Source organism: Meleagris gallopavo, chromosome 22, assembly GCF_905368555.1.
Source record: "Meleagris gallopavo chromosome 22, MGAL_WU_HG_1.1, whole genome shotgun sequence".
Lineage (NCBI taxonomy): Eukaryota > Metazoa > Chordata > Aves > Galliformes > Phasianidae > Meleagris > Meleagris gallopavo.
This window is the reverse complement of record NC_139425.1, coordinates 10,947,453-10,962,477: the sequence shown is the minus strand read 5'-3', so window position 1 is coordinate 10,962,477 and position 15,025 is coordinate 10,947,453.

The following is a 15,025-nucleotide window of genomic DNA, read 5'->3' as shown; positions in this document are numbered from 1 at the left end:
TTTGGTAGTGCCACATCAAAACCAAAAGCAAACCCCAACTGGCTGCAATGGTACTGGGACCTTTCCTACCACAAAACAGAATGAACCACTTTAGTTACGAGTCAAAGGGACAGGAACTACAGTCCTCTTAACCTGTTTTAATGGAACTGATGCCAATTATTTTTTAAATGCATTTTCTTGATGTCAATTCAGAGGAGGACGCTCTTATAGTTCCGTATGCAGATGAGAATAGGGTTTCAGCACAAGACATCCTGCCAGGTTGGATGAACACAGGGGCTTTTGGCCTCAGAGGTGTTTTTCAGTCTAAGCTGATTCCATTTCTTATAACCAAGACTACAGAGTCATTGTAAATACCGAGGAGGCAAGTTATTTTCTTCCACACTTTTCCACTAATAGCACAATTTGATTGAAATTAAATACAGAAGACCTGCAGAGCTTTCTTTCTTTCTTTTTTAAACCTCTTCCTGCAAGTTTAAGGAAAAAGGATGCAACCTACAACAGATACAACAGAAGTGTGTGAAACTGAAATGGAAGCTATCAGTGTAAGAAGTTTCTTCATAATTAAAATATTCAAGTTAGTTTCCATCTGGCAAATGTGAATTGGAAGTAATCCACATCTTCATTAATGTGATGCTGTTTTTGCTAGAAAACTTTATTTTGTCTGGAAATGGTTTTCTTTTTCATCAGTCCATTTAACATGTTTACATTCATCAGGCCAACGACCTGCTGAGACGGATGCACAGTAAAGCTGCTATTTGAGCAGGTTTATTTTTATTGCAGTGTGGTTCCTAAACTAAGAGTGTTTTCTTTACCTAACCTCAGCTACTTAATTTGTGCAATCAGAACTCCAAGGGTTATCGTTGGTATGAAACAGGAAATTAGTAAGATTTGGATGGTTACTGTGCCAATAAGTCATTGCTAATACAAATGTTTCTTCACAGTAAACAGTTACGGTGTAGCACATCTATATGACAACTTCAGAATCCTTTATGAGAATTAAAAGACCAAAGCAAAACAAGAACACATATGAAAATGTTTGGTAAATGAACTGCCCCCAATTACTGCTCTATCGGATATACAAACATTAGGGATAAAAGTTCATATGTTACAAGAGTTGCTTATGTGAGAAGTTAGGATGTGCATCATCTTAATTCTGAGACTTCTTCGTTACATGGAAACCATGAACACAATGGAAAGCAATGCCTGCTCCAAAAGTAATGCCTGCCCCTTGTTCCCATGAAACCACCACAAGCATTACTTTTGAAGCAGCTCTCATACTTCACAAAGCCCTCAGCACTGACAGCACAGAGATCGAGACAGCTCTGTGCTTTACCGTATCAGTAATGAAGTGGTTGAGTTTCTATGGAAAAATTAATTTCCGGAATCTATGACCAGAAATTCATTCTGCATGTAAAAAGGAACACTTAAATACCAGCAGGCCAGTCAGAATATACACAGCAGGGAGTGAATCTGAGCTGTAGGTGCTTATTGCCCATCTGCCACTTGGGAAAGTCCAGTAGGAGCTATGGATAAAGCAGGTGATTTTGTGGGTAAGCAAAGAAAACAGGAGTGGCTTTGGTCAGTGAAGTGAAAAGCACTCGATTGCAAACTGGACTGCAAATTGGATAGGCAACAATAAGAAAGGAAAATTAATTTTACAGGGTGGAGGTCTACAACCTAGAACTGGAAACATTAAAATCACATGCTGAAGAAGGCCTTCCAGATCCTGCCTACTCTGAGCAAATAACATTTCAAATTAACAGACCCCCAGCTTACACAGTAAGAATGTCATATTTTAATAAACCCAGGAAGCATAGAATTTTCTCATATCTCCTTTAAGATCGTATTAAACAACTGTTACACAGAGATTCAGCACAGGAAAGAATTTTCCTGCATCTGGCCAAGTGCTCCGCATCATTCAAAATGAATCATGTAAAAGTCACTCCTATAAAAACAGATGGCATGAGGTCCCTACAACCCACTGACAGTTAGGGGCCCGTTTTGTAGCCTATTTAGCAGACAGGAACTTGCTGCAGTCACAGGTATGAAATACAAGCTAAGAAATTTGTGTCCTCAGAATAAAGCTTTAGCAACTGAATTCTGAGTTCCACACACTAAACTCACTATTCCTCACTGCCCTCCCTTCCCACACAGTTTATTAGGTGCATAACAAAATGAATCTTACCCTTGTGAAATCCTACAACATCACTGTTTCCCTGCTTTACATTACTGTGTTCTATGGTGTGTGTTTTGTTTTAGAGAGATTTGCAGGAAATAAAACTTAATCTCTGTGCTGTCAGCACATAGGCCAAGACAGCTCTGTGTTTTATCATGTCAGTAAAAAACTGCAGTGAAGTCCAGTTGGGCAACTGAAGAAGAGAGACCCACACTGGGACATGAGTCCAGCACCCTCTGTGATGTCCTGCACACATATAGGGGGCCTTCCTTTGATCTCTGAGCTCAATTTCACATCAGGGCAATAGCCAGTGTGTGTTTTATAACTGTCTGATGGCACTCAGCCCAGGAGAATTCTGGCAATATGCACTATGGTTTTTAATCCTATTTTTCATCTCTGCTTCCTATGACTCACATCTATCATTCATCTTTGCCTTCCAAAGAGAAGTGTTTTGTTTGGTTTCTTTTTTTTTTTTTTTTTTTTCAGTGAAGAAAATTAACTTAAATTGCTTGAATCTTTGGGCAGGATTTAGCTACTTATGGAGCTGTCATTCTTTACCATTATAAATATCTATTGCAATTTACACAATAGAAAACATCCACACAGGCCCAAGGTGCTTTGGCTGATGACTAAAACTGCAGTAACACAAGAGTGCTACAGCTCCATCTTACTTGGATGGAACTAAGCACACTTTAATTTCTAGTCAAGGACCAACTGCAGGTAGAAAGAAATGTATCTGTTAGCATTTTATTCTATACAACAAAGATACTTGAGGTCAGTTTATAAAATCTGAACAGTAAAACTTCACAAAATAAGTGTGCCAATTACATATGAACATTTGTACTCTATTACAACGTTACCTGAGTACGTAACACAACCAAGGATACCACTGACACATTCTCCAATTGTGTAATAAGGAAAACTGAGATAGTTAACATAGACAAACTACCTCTCTAAACCTGGCTATTTGCCACGTCTCTGATCCTTAAGGTGGATGAGGAAAACATCCTCCATGCTTGCATCAACACATTAGCAATGCGCTTTGCAAAGCAGCTGCCTTGCTTAGGATGAGCTACCGCAGTGTTAACATGGCACTGCCCTATCCAAGGAAGGGCTCGTTCTTTGCAGTTTGTCAAAGCCACACAGAAAAATCACTCACCTTACATTTCAGGACCTTAGAAGATTAGAGGAGCAGTTATAAACTTTTTGGTGTCTATTTCTTACTGGGCAGTGCTCATAGAAGAAAAATAAAACTCTACTACTTCTGGGCTTTTTGTATTCCTCTTTTTTATTAATTCAATGGATACAATTTCCAATGTGAATTTTAATTTATTTCCAAAGAAGTAAAGAGGTGAAAGTCTGCTTGTGCAAACCTGAGTTCCCAAGATCAGGTATGAAGCTTCTTTCCTGTCTGAATTTTATAGCAGTCATGATTTCTGTGTAATTAATGCGTCAAAGAGAAGTACAATTATTTACTGAGATGAAACATGCCAGATGCCTTCACTTAACTTCCATGCAGGGAAATATTAGAAGTAGTGAAAGGTTAAACAGGATATTAAAAATCTTTTCCCCTTCTCAAACACACAGGGAGTTCAACCATTTCATTGTGGTAATTAAAATGACAAAGAACAGCTGAGCTCAGCTGAGCTAGCCTGAAGTATCCTGCTAATGAACAGGAAGGAAAAAGGAACATCTATAGAAACCTAGCAGCAAAACACTGCTTGTTTTCAAAGGCAGATTTTCATTTTCTTGGTATTTGCTTAATACTGTCATTCTCTCACTTTGACACTGAAAATACAATCCCAATCAACTGCACCTCAGAATCAAGATTATACTAAAGAGTTGAAAGACTTGAGGATCAGCCATAATGTAAGCTACCTCCAGTGCCAAAGACTTCTCATCATATCAGACCACAAAAATCCAGAAGCATAAGCAGTTTTGGTTAGGAAACCAAAAAAAAAAAACAACAAAACACAGAGATGAGTGTCACAAGTGATGTGTTTTTGAGTGACATTGAGTGACTTTCCATGTCCTGTCAGTCTGAAGTTAAACACTAAAGTTAAGCAGTTGAGCCCACACCTTAAAGCTTAGGACTGTCTCCTTTGTAGGACTGGAAGGCGTATTCCCCTTAGCTTTATCAGAGTGTCAAGGAGAATATGAATCTACCTTGTATCAGCATCTGTCATACTTCCAAGTGCAAGGAGATTTACACTATTTTCTCCTTAGTGCAGAGTATGAAGGTTGGACAGGAAAGAACACAAAAGGACTCAGTGAAAACCCAACAGATCTGAAAAAGATGTGTTGGCAGGAAGGGCTTTGTCAGTTACATCCAAACTCAATTATTTAAGAAAAAACACAAAATTTGGGCACTCCAACACAAATGAAACAAGTCTTAGAAATGGAGTACGACTGCCTTTCTCCATAAATAAATTTGTAATTGGCAGAGCTTTGATCTTCTCATTGAAACTGCCATTGAAAGTTCTTCTAAATTAAATGAAATTAAAAACTGTCTTTTAAAGAACAGGGAAAAAAAAATCAGGAGGCATCTCTAAACCTCAGGCCTATGGAGTTAGATATCATTACAGATCTGTGATTTATGGCATTTGAATGTCGTGTTACACAGCAGCAGCCCCGGAATTGTCAAAATCCCTGATCCATTTTCTTTTATTTCAACCTAACCAGAATATTTGGACACATTTGTGCACTAAGGCAGTGGAAATCCCATAGGTAGCTGAAGATGCATTGTGTCTGATGAAAAAAGATTATTACATCAAAAGCCACAAGCTGTATTGTGCTTGTTTACACAGGAGAGAAAGCCCAGACAGAGTGGCTAAATAGCCTGAAAAGTTACCTAACTGGAGCAGAAAACAGTAACTCAAACCAAGAAGAAATAGAGCAAGAGAAAAATTAAATTAAAACAATGTAAACTTAAGCATTCTGGCTGGATTTATCATGAGGAGTTTGTGTCAGATTAATAAAATACTTATTGATTGAACTAATACTGATCAAGCTTCAGAACAATTTGGAAAGATTTTCAGAGGAAGTATAAAACCCTGGATTATAAACCCCACAAATTACCATTCTTGGAAGCAAAACATTTTACATACTAAAATTGTGTTCCATAATTGAAGTGATAAACTCCCAAATCTGGTAAATGTGGTGCTGTGACAACAGACCTGTGTGTAACTGACAGATTTTATAACTTTTCCTCCTCCGCAATCCCTTTAAATAAAGGGAAGAGAAATATGATTGCCTTATGTTTCAGTTAGGAGTGTATTAAAAGACAAATACTGTTACATGGAGAACAGCATTACTTTTCAAACTTGAAATTTCACTCCCCCCAAAAAATTTAAAAAAATTACACGGATGGAGCAAAAAGTTTGGGAGCTTGGTTTCTTTTTTGCTGCAGTGTTACAGATTTTCAGCTGAAACCAAACGACCTCATAAAAAAAACAAAAAAAAACCACATGAAATAGATTTATTTGATGGTGGGGAAAATATGGACTTGCAAAAGGCTGCACTGAAAAAATACTCAAGAAACAAAACCAGAGAAGTGTTTCCCTTTGCCTCCAGACCCCAGCACCTATTGGACATTCCAGAAGGGATTATGCCATTCCCCTGCAGTTAAACCACCATGGGGGTAGATCCCTGTCATTGGACTAGGGCAAACCAAAACCACGTCTGCAGTCAACACATTTATAGAAAACACTTCAAATTCAACTACATTGAGTTAAATTCTACAAATCAGATCAGCTGCTATATCTACTAGCTTGCTTTCATATTAAATACAATTAGATTACTATAGTTACTGCTTTTGTCATTCTTCATTTACAGTTGAAAAAACAACTCGAAAAGCTCTAAGAGGCAAAGCAGAATTAAGCCAATATCAAGAAATTTCCAGTTGCCATGAGTGATACCCAGAATTTTCTTGATTTCCTGCTGTTTACAGGGAAAGGACAAGCAGCTTCAGCTGTTGGAAGGTGTTGGAGAGAAGGACACCAGGCAGTTTCAACCCATTGCTCATCTCTGTGCTGCAGCTTGTTTGGCTGGACAGCTGTTTGGATGCCTTCAGCAATTTGTGATCTTGGTATATGTTCATTATCAGATACATCACAACTTCCATCTGATTTTTTTAGCACGTGTATTTTCTTGGGAATAAGCTGTCTAAATATTTTGTCAACTTGTACAGCAACTGGCATGAGGACAATATGGATTTTTTATTTCCTCCTGTCTTAGTCTTAAAAAAAAAAAAAGGGGAAAGAAACTGAAGAGGTCAATAGTTGTTTGCATTCTTTCACAGCAGCATTTTTATAGCTAATCACAATTGGTTTATTTTACAGCTTTATTTTATCCTTAACAATTACAAAAAGTGAAGTCTGGATTGTGGGAAGATGCCACAGCATGTAAAACCTTAGTAAACACTGAATTGCATGTTGTTGTGCAAGAAAGGAATTAATGAACCAAATGTAGTACCAGCAGCCTAACCTGAAGCATAACAAAGTAAATAATGTTGACTTAAAACTGGAGGGGAAAAAAAAAAATGAATGCACAACACATACATAATTACATTTGCATAGCAATTCATAAGCCAAAACAATTTGGTTCTGTGATTTTTCCAAAGGTCACTGAGACAACAATCTATAATTCAGTTGTATACAACAACATAAAATAGAAGAACAGTTGCTCAATTCCACGATCTAGAAATCTGTCCTCCTGCATTTCAATTCTGTGGGACACGAATCGAGAAAATTTGTCTGTTTGCATGTTTAGATCTCATGACTCTCGTGTGAAATCAATTAAGCCAAAATGGCTTACCAATATATCACTGTCCCCTACAAACACACACTTATATTTTAAAATAATAAATGCAAGGTTCAAAAGGACTCCTCTGGATATACAAAACAAGTATAGGATTTATGAGAAATTGATGGGAGGAAAAGATGTTTATTTAAGTATGATAGGATGAGATATTAGCCTGTCAGCTATGCATATAACAACTAAATTAATCAAAGAGTGCATCGTGTTTTGTTACTTTATAAAAAGCAGCAACACTGCAGATGATTGAAGAGAGATTTTAAATGAAAAGCAGCAGCTGAAAAAATAACAATAACATAGGTAAAAGCACACACTGTTCTTGTGAGGCATGAGTAATCCCAACAAATAGCATACTAGGTTACTATCATAACATAGCACAAGCAAGTCCCAGGGTATATTTAGCAACACTTCTGTACTTATCCTTACATTACAGAATATCAACATTTGCTCTCAGGACAAAATGAGAAGGAAAAAAAAAAAAAGAGGACTCAAAGGCAGCATCGGTCGTTTGGTGCCTTAAGGAAATTGTAATTGTACATCTAAAGCTAACATCTTATTAGCCAGGAATGCTGGTTAAATTTGTCATTGTGTGGAAATCTGAATCAGCAGCACAACCTGAGAGAGGGCAGGGCACCCTTCCTGCCTCCTCCCTTACTTCCAATTTAAAAAAGCCATTATGAGAAATACAGCTTCAGAAAATGCTGAAGGGCTTCAGCTTTATTTGAAAAAATCTTTTAAGCAGCCAATTGCCCCAGCCTGAACAACTCCTTGTGCTGGAGCTCATTCTGGGAATAGCCTTGGCTGCTCCAGGAAAGAAGGACATTCCACATGTCACACTAAAGTCAGGCTGAGTGCCATCAGAGCATAAAAGCCAACCACCTCCATTTCAAACTAGAGGTGCCTACCAGACTTATCCTTGAAATGCATGGCAGGGCACGACAAGTCCTGTGAGCCTTCACTTCTGACAGCTTTATTTGCACTTCCATTCCAGCACTGAAAACAGAATTAATTATGGAACACTTACAGCATCCAGGCCAGAGCGCCACAAATACTGACAGCCTACAATCTGTAGCATCCCACAGGTAACAACAACAGATCATTAGAGGAAGCATGTAGAAATAAATCCAACTTTGCTTAACTTTCTTGTTTCACCCAACCATCATTTCTTCAATTAAACACCCACCTATTTGACTGTAAGATTCCCAAGCTCTATATTCAGAATATCACTACCACAATTCTGCTAATATAGAAGAATCTGTTTCCAATTCTTGCCATTTCATAAGTTTCTAACGAGAATTCAATGGGCCCAGCCACTGTTCAAACAGAAAATACAGATACACTACAGATCTTTAAGTTACTTAAACACAAAGTATTTTTTCTCCAGCATCACAAGGCAGAGTGATGTTTTCTCACGAAAGAAAGCTGCAATTCCACAGAGGATTGGGAGATTTCCAGTGCTCACCTTGACCCTTGCTTCTCATTTTGCACATCTCACATCAGTGAGTCTTCACTTGTATTTTACAGATCACATATTGCACGTGGAACAAACATCCTCTCAGCTTCCTTCCTCTGCATATTGCAGTTCCTTCCTAACAGCTCTCCCACCTCCGGCTCTCCTCATCTCCAGTCACCCCACAAAAGAAAGGACACACACACAGCATAACATCAATTCCCTCACCAGTTTTGAGGCAACCATTGCCCAGTCACTTTTAGTTGGGAGCATTTCTTTGTTTCTCTTTCCCCACTGTAGCCAAAATAATACTAATTGAAAACTTCACATAAATGCCATTGCAGAACACTGTGTACAATAGAAGTAAGTCTTGAAGAGCAGGATTCAATATCCAGAACTGATGACTGAGACATTCTTGAGGCCAGTCTTTAATAGCCCATATCAAATCCTCAGATGTTAACTCGTTCCTAGTATCAGAAGCTCACAGTGCGTGGCCAAGTGTTCATACACACTCTTCATACAGATTTGTGTTTCCAGTGTTTTTAAGACATGATTAACCTGGACTTTCCCATCTTCGGGTTTTTATATCGAGTTGGTTCTTTGTTTCTTTTGGATACTCCCTAAAAGAGGGAATGTGCCAAAATATTTCTTACACAATCAATATTCTTGCAGAAAGGGTCTATATTCTCTAACTCATGTGGGTTAGCTATTATGAATAAACAGTCTCTTAAAACATGAAGAAAAATCTCTCAGCTTCTGGCTAAAGTAGGTTGGTCACTTTCCATGTTTTTAATTGCCTTTAAACATACTTGGTTGTCTTCTACCTTTAGTTGCCTACAGGCTTCCTAATCAGGAACTCTTCTCCATCACCCACAGCACTAACTAGTCACACTCACACCAGGAATAGCACATTTGAGCTACTTCACTGAGGTTAATTAATGCGTTTGATAACACCTGCAGGATACAGCTTCCCATGGTTATGAAACATTGTTAACTGCCTTCTGCATTGAGAATACAAAATACATTCAGAAGTGGAAAAATAACATTGCTGTTGACTTTACTATTCCAAGATTGAAAGTGCAGATTCATACAACACTTTTGGAAGCAGATTATCAGCCAATGCAAATTGCTGTAGTTTTGCAATTGACCAATAATATTGATGCATTATTTTTTATTCCTCCAAGGCAACAATTACTATGACAAACCAGATAAACCAGTGCCAGTGCTACTTGGGAAGAAATAGCTGGAACACTCATCTTCAAGGCTTGGATATGTACAGCTTTCTTTGACATAGAAAAGTGTCTCTCAGTCAAATAGGAAACATCTGAGAAACTTAGTTATTCCAGAAAATATACGATATGAAAAAAAAAATAGATGCTTTTGGTAAAACATGCAGTGAAACTGTCTCAGGCTGGGTTAAGAGGAAGTAGAATCACATTAGAAATATATAACCATAGTTAGGCAACTAGACCAAGGCTAAATACCCAGTTAGGAAGTTCTTTAGGACTTGCTGTCATTTTGCTAAATTTAAAGCACCAGAAAAAAAATTGTTACTGACTTTTCTCATCTCTCTTTTCTAAAGGGAAAAAAAATCCTACTACTAATTCCCATATTACCCCCCAAAATCCTGTGACATTCAAAAAGAACTAAGAACTTCACTGTTAATCTTGATATGAATTTTTATTTACAGTTTCTTATGACAGCTAAACATAAGACTATTTTTTTCCCCCCCAAGAATAATAATAGAAATTAAACTCATTTGGGAACAAAGGACTTAGATCTCTGTATAATACAATATCCACTCTCTTTCAAAGTGGATTAGTAATATCCTTGTAGACATGCAAGAACTCCAGCCAGAGGCAAGCCATGTTGGGACAGAGAGAACAGACATTAAAAAGGAATGTTGCCATCCCACTTCAAACTAAATTTTACACAATGAGAATTCTGTCTTAAGACAGACAGGTACAGAGACGAGATGAGAACTGTGAACAGACCACCAGCTGAGCAGGGAAGCCTTATAGAAGAAGCCAGAAGACATTACTCAAGAAAAAGGTTTATAGAAGAAAAATTCCCTGTGCATCAGAGTTGAGAATGCAACAGTTTCTTTAAAGGCCAAAAGAGAAGTCGGAATGCTGACAAACAGTTCTCTAGAAGTACTTCCATTCCAGTTAAAGGCTGGCAACCAGATTCATGAACTTGACAGCAGCAGTTTACAAACCACAACTTAAAATGCTAACTCTGTTTTACAGTAACATCAAATTATAAAATGATGAAGAAACCTTCAGGAAGTAATCAATGGAATTTGCCATGCCACGGCTAAATTGACTAAAACAGCAATCACATCTCTTGCTGGTTTATGCCTCCATTATTTTGAGCTATTATCACACTCAAAATTTAACAGAAATTACCATGGTTTCACACTTGGACAGAGATACTCCTTTGTGTAACAATTGGCAAGTGTTGATTCTGCTAAACCATGCTTATCCACATGTAGTTTGGTTTCTGGACACTGAATTATACCAGTTAGGCTTCTCAATTACAGCAGAGTACGATAAATTCTAATCTAAAAATTATATTTTATAAGGGAACTGGAGACATCAAAACAGATCTTAGCCAAGTTATTTACAAGTATATCATTATTAGTTTTGATTCTACCCAGACAGAAACCAAATGCAAATAAAATATAAGAGAAGGAACAAAACTCACAAATTCAGCAACAATTTAGGTACTTAGTCATATATATATATATATATATATATATATATAAAATCAAAAGATGACAAAAGACGAGAGTAAAAACATCACCCTTAATGAAATTAAAACATATTTAAAAGATTACCATACTTCAAATTCTTTTCCAGCCTTTCTGTGCTATTTACTCAACCCTCATGCAAACTCACCCTGAAGCTTTGCTGTAAGTAAGTTCATGCTTGATAGCATGAAACAGACAGTCCAGGGAGAGGCCTGTTCTACACAAGCTCTCTTGTCAACACAGCCACAGAACTGCACTTCTTTAGTTATTACATTTACTATATGCTATTCACTAGCTCTCTCTCTCAAAAAATCTTACAGGAGCTGATTTTTAATTTTTTTTCCTCTATACAAACATGTTGGTATGGTATAAAAAGTGAAACTATAAAGACTTAATGCTAGATCCAGGTGCCACTTGATCCAAATCAGAGAGATGATTACAGGAAGAAGTAAAGCTGACCTCACAACTAAAAGGCAGAGGGACTCCTGACTTAGAATCACATTGACACAATCTTAACACTACCTCAAATTTAAGGCTTCAAAATTTAGATGCAATGATAGCATACATACTCCTCATAAAAATAATCACCAATCCTTTATACTCCAAAACCACTTTTCAGCTTGGCATGGAATCGCTGCTTCAGTTCTGCATTAAGAAGCTTCTTACTCTCCTCTTTGCTTGAAGAATTAGAACTGCCAAAGCATTCGCATCAGGCTCAAGTACAACCCCTCCCTGCAAATTCATTCTTCTACCATAGCCTTACCAGCTCTTTGCTGTTTATACTGCACATCTAATCCTCTTGCCAGTAAGATCTGACAGTGTATCATCAGTACGTCCTGCCTAAGGCAGCTGCCTGCTGCCAGTACAGCAGGTCTTGGAAAGGTCCACATCCCATTTTACCTTTTCTTAGCTCCTATAGAACCAAGACATTTCAGTTGCTAAGGGAGAGGTCAGAGCACAATGGCTATAAGCAGAAAACTATTTTCTTTATTTATTTTTTTTTTTTTTCAGAAGCACCAATGACTCACCACATCCCAAGCACAGGCCACCACAGAGGAGCAGCCAGTTAGTTCCTTGCACAGCTGAAATACATTTCTTAGAACTATGTTGGAATGAGCACAGTAATGCTACAATACAATAAAAATTACAGCAGCAGAGAATCATAGAATCTTATAACACAACCCTAGGCTGTAGCAATCAAGAACAAATACAGCAATCACAAACACAGAAAAGAAGAAAAAAGGAAAGAAGCTGCCTACCTTCAGAAGACCACAACTATACAGGAATCTCCACCAAGATTCCCCTCACCTCCACTGCCAGCCTTAAATGAGGGCTGGGAAGGAGTGGATCCTGGCTCCAGCCATTCCATCACTCAGATGCATTGCTTACACCTGAGCTCCCCTGGGTTGGCCCTGCCTTCCCACCAGGTGCTCCATCACTGCTTCAGGCCATGACTCAGCATTGCTGCTACAAGCACAAATTACAAAGTTGCTGTTTGCCCACACAGCTCTTGAGAGATATGGCTAAATCTAGTCCATACTGAGGATGTAGATTAAAAAAAAAAAAAAAAAAAAGAGGGGTGGGGGGAAAAAAAGGCTTCAAGGAACTAGGAACATCATATAGTACTTAGTCTTAAATCCTGCATTTTTAACAGTAGCGATTCCTTTGACATAACACCCATTCAGTGTAACATTACATCAGGAAGCACAGAAGAATGGCTTTATCTTCTAACTTGTTGTGTCAGTCTTGCAAATAGCACTGCTGAAATGTTGCTTGTTGGCTGCTATCACTACACAATGGTAATGGAAGAGGCATTTGATCATTCCTAAATGGTATAGCACAGAGATAGCGAGTTTTCAGTCTCATAACCGCAGTGCAGTGGGGATTATCTATCTCCTTAGGGGGCTTCTGATTCTTAATTTTATTATTAATCAAGAAAATTGACTCATGTTTAGTGGGAAGCAAGGTACGTCTGTTCAACACAACACCGTGGACCAAAGAGTTCTTATTTGGTCTTAAGGGGAAAACCTTCATTGCAGCCCTGGTCTTTTCCTGGCTGCGCTTCAGGTTGCTGTAAAAATCCTCACAGGGCGAGAAGTGAATGTTGATGTAAGATTTGCTCACACGGAGAAACTGCTGTGCAAAGTGAAATGCCGGAGATGCTAAAATCTCGGCCTAGCGTACTCGGTTCAAAACTAAAGAGGACTCTTTCGAAATGTCGTGTAAAAACCTTTCCTATTTAACTTCGTGCCTTATTTTCTGTTTGGCCGCTGTCCCTTCAGACAAGGCACGGTCACACGTTGCCCTCTGGTGGTTCCTCGGTCAGGATGCTACCCGGGGCTTAAAACGGGCGCAGGAAGCAAAATATTCAGGTTTCAGCCTGCATCGACTGAGTGAGAGATCCTTGCCTCCCTCAGAGACCGTCAGACCTGCAGCACAAGTAATCCTGTGTGTTGGCAGCAACTTGTAGAAGTGAAGTTGAAATTCTGTTAATTGAAAGGGATCTGAGCTGGTGTTTTAAATGTATTCATATTTAAAAGTAAAATGTTTACCATTTAAGTGAGAATAAACTGGGAGCCTATCACCTCAAGGACTGAATCCACTGTAAAATTATTTCTCTAATCTGTTTGATTAGATAAGAGCTGACTATGACTTACAGAAGTAGTTTAAATCAGAAAGCTCCTTTCAGACCTGGAGTTTACTTTTAAGGAGGCTGTGTGGTGGCTGCAGAGACTGAAGGGATAACACAAAGAGCCTATCAACGTATCCATAAAGTGTATTGTATAACTGCAAAGACATCTTTTTTTTCCTCTCGTGCTGAATCCTTCCTTGCTTGTCTTCAAGACCTTTAACTTACTACTACGTACTGCCAATCGCTCTCCTTAGCCTTCAACACCTTTTTAAGAAGCAGAATATTTGATGAAATGATCTGCTGGGCAGCCATCAAAATATCAAGAGAGAGAAGAACAATTACCAATGGAGTGGTAAGCAGCTCTTTATCAACATGATCATATCAATCATAAACCACAGCGGGTTGGGAAATAATTGGATGCTGGTGCAACTGAGAACTGCTTCTGACACTGATGACGTTCTCAGGACCTCTGGAGTGCTGGTACTGGGTGAACTGATATTGCCAGTTATGCTGCTATCCAAACAGCAGCTTCTTTCACCTTGGTTTTATCACTTTTAAAGATTATTTTTGTTTTATAGATGTAAATGCAGTTATCACTGGCCAATCATTACTTTGGGATGTAGACAGTGGCAAAAAAAGTTTCCCAAAAGGACTGATCTGATAAGAAAAGATCTTAATCGTTGCCCATCTGAGAGGGTTATGCCAGGAAAGGCAGTTCTAGTTAGCTGAGAGTTCCCTTCAGCAGAAGCAAATGAAGGAACACAAATTGGGCTTAATTACATCTCCAGATGTTTTGTGCCTCATGCCTCACTGACATCCCCAAACCCATCCTTGCTGTGCTGCTGCTCCTATCAGCCAGGAAGGCTTGCATGCCTGCACAGCATCGCTCTGAGAATGAACGAAGCATTCGAGTGTGCGATATTGAATTTCAACCTTCTACGAAAGCAGTTGTGCACAAAACTGTGCCATCAATTAAGAAGACTACTGGGTATCAATGCCATTTTTCCAAGTCTATCTATCCCCCAAAGGGGAAAATCTACATATTTGGGGGATTGAGAGCAAGCCACTGAAAAACCCCAGATCGTTCCTCCGAGCCCACGAGCTGCAAATAGCAGATACGTGCTGTATGAACGACAGCCCCCTATCCTCCCAGCGCCGCCGCTTCCAGTTTCCCTCCCCGGTCGGGCGGAGCAGCCGCTC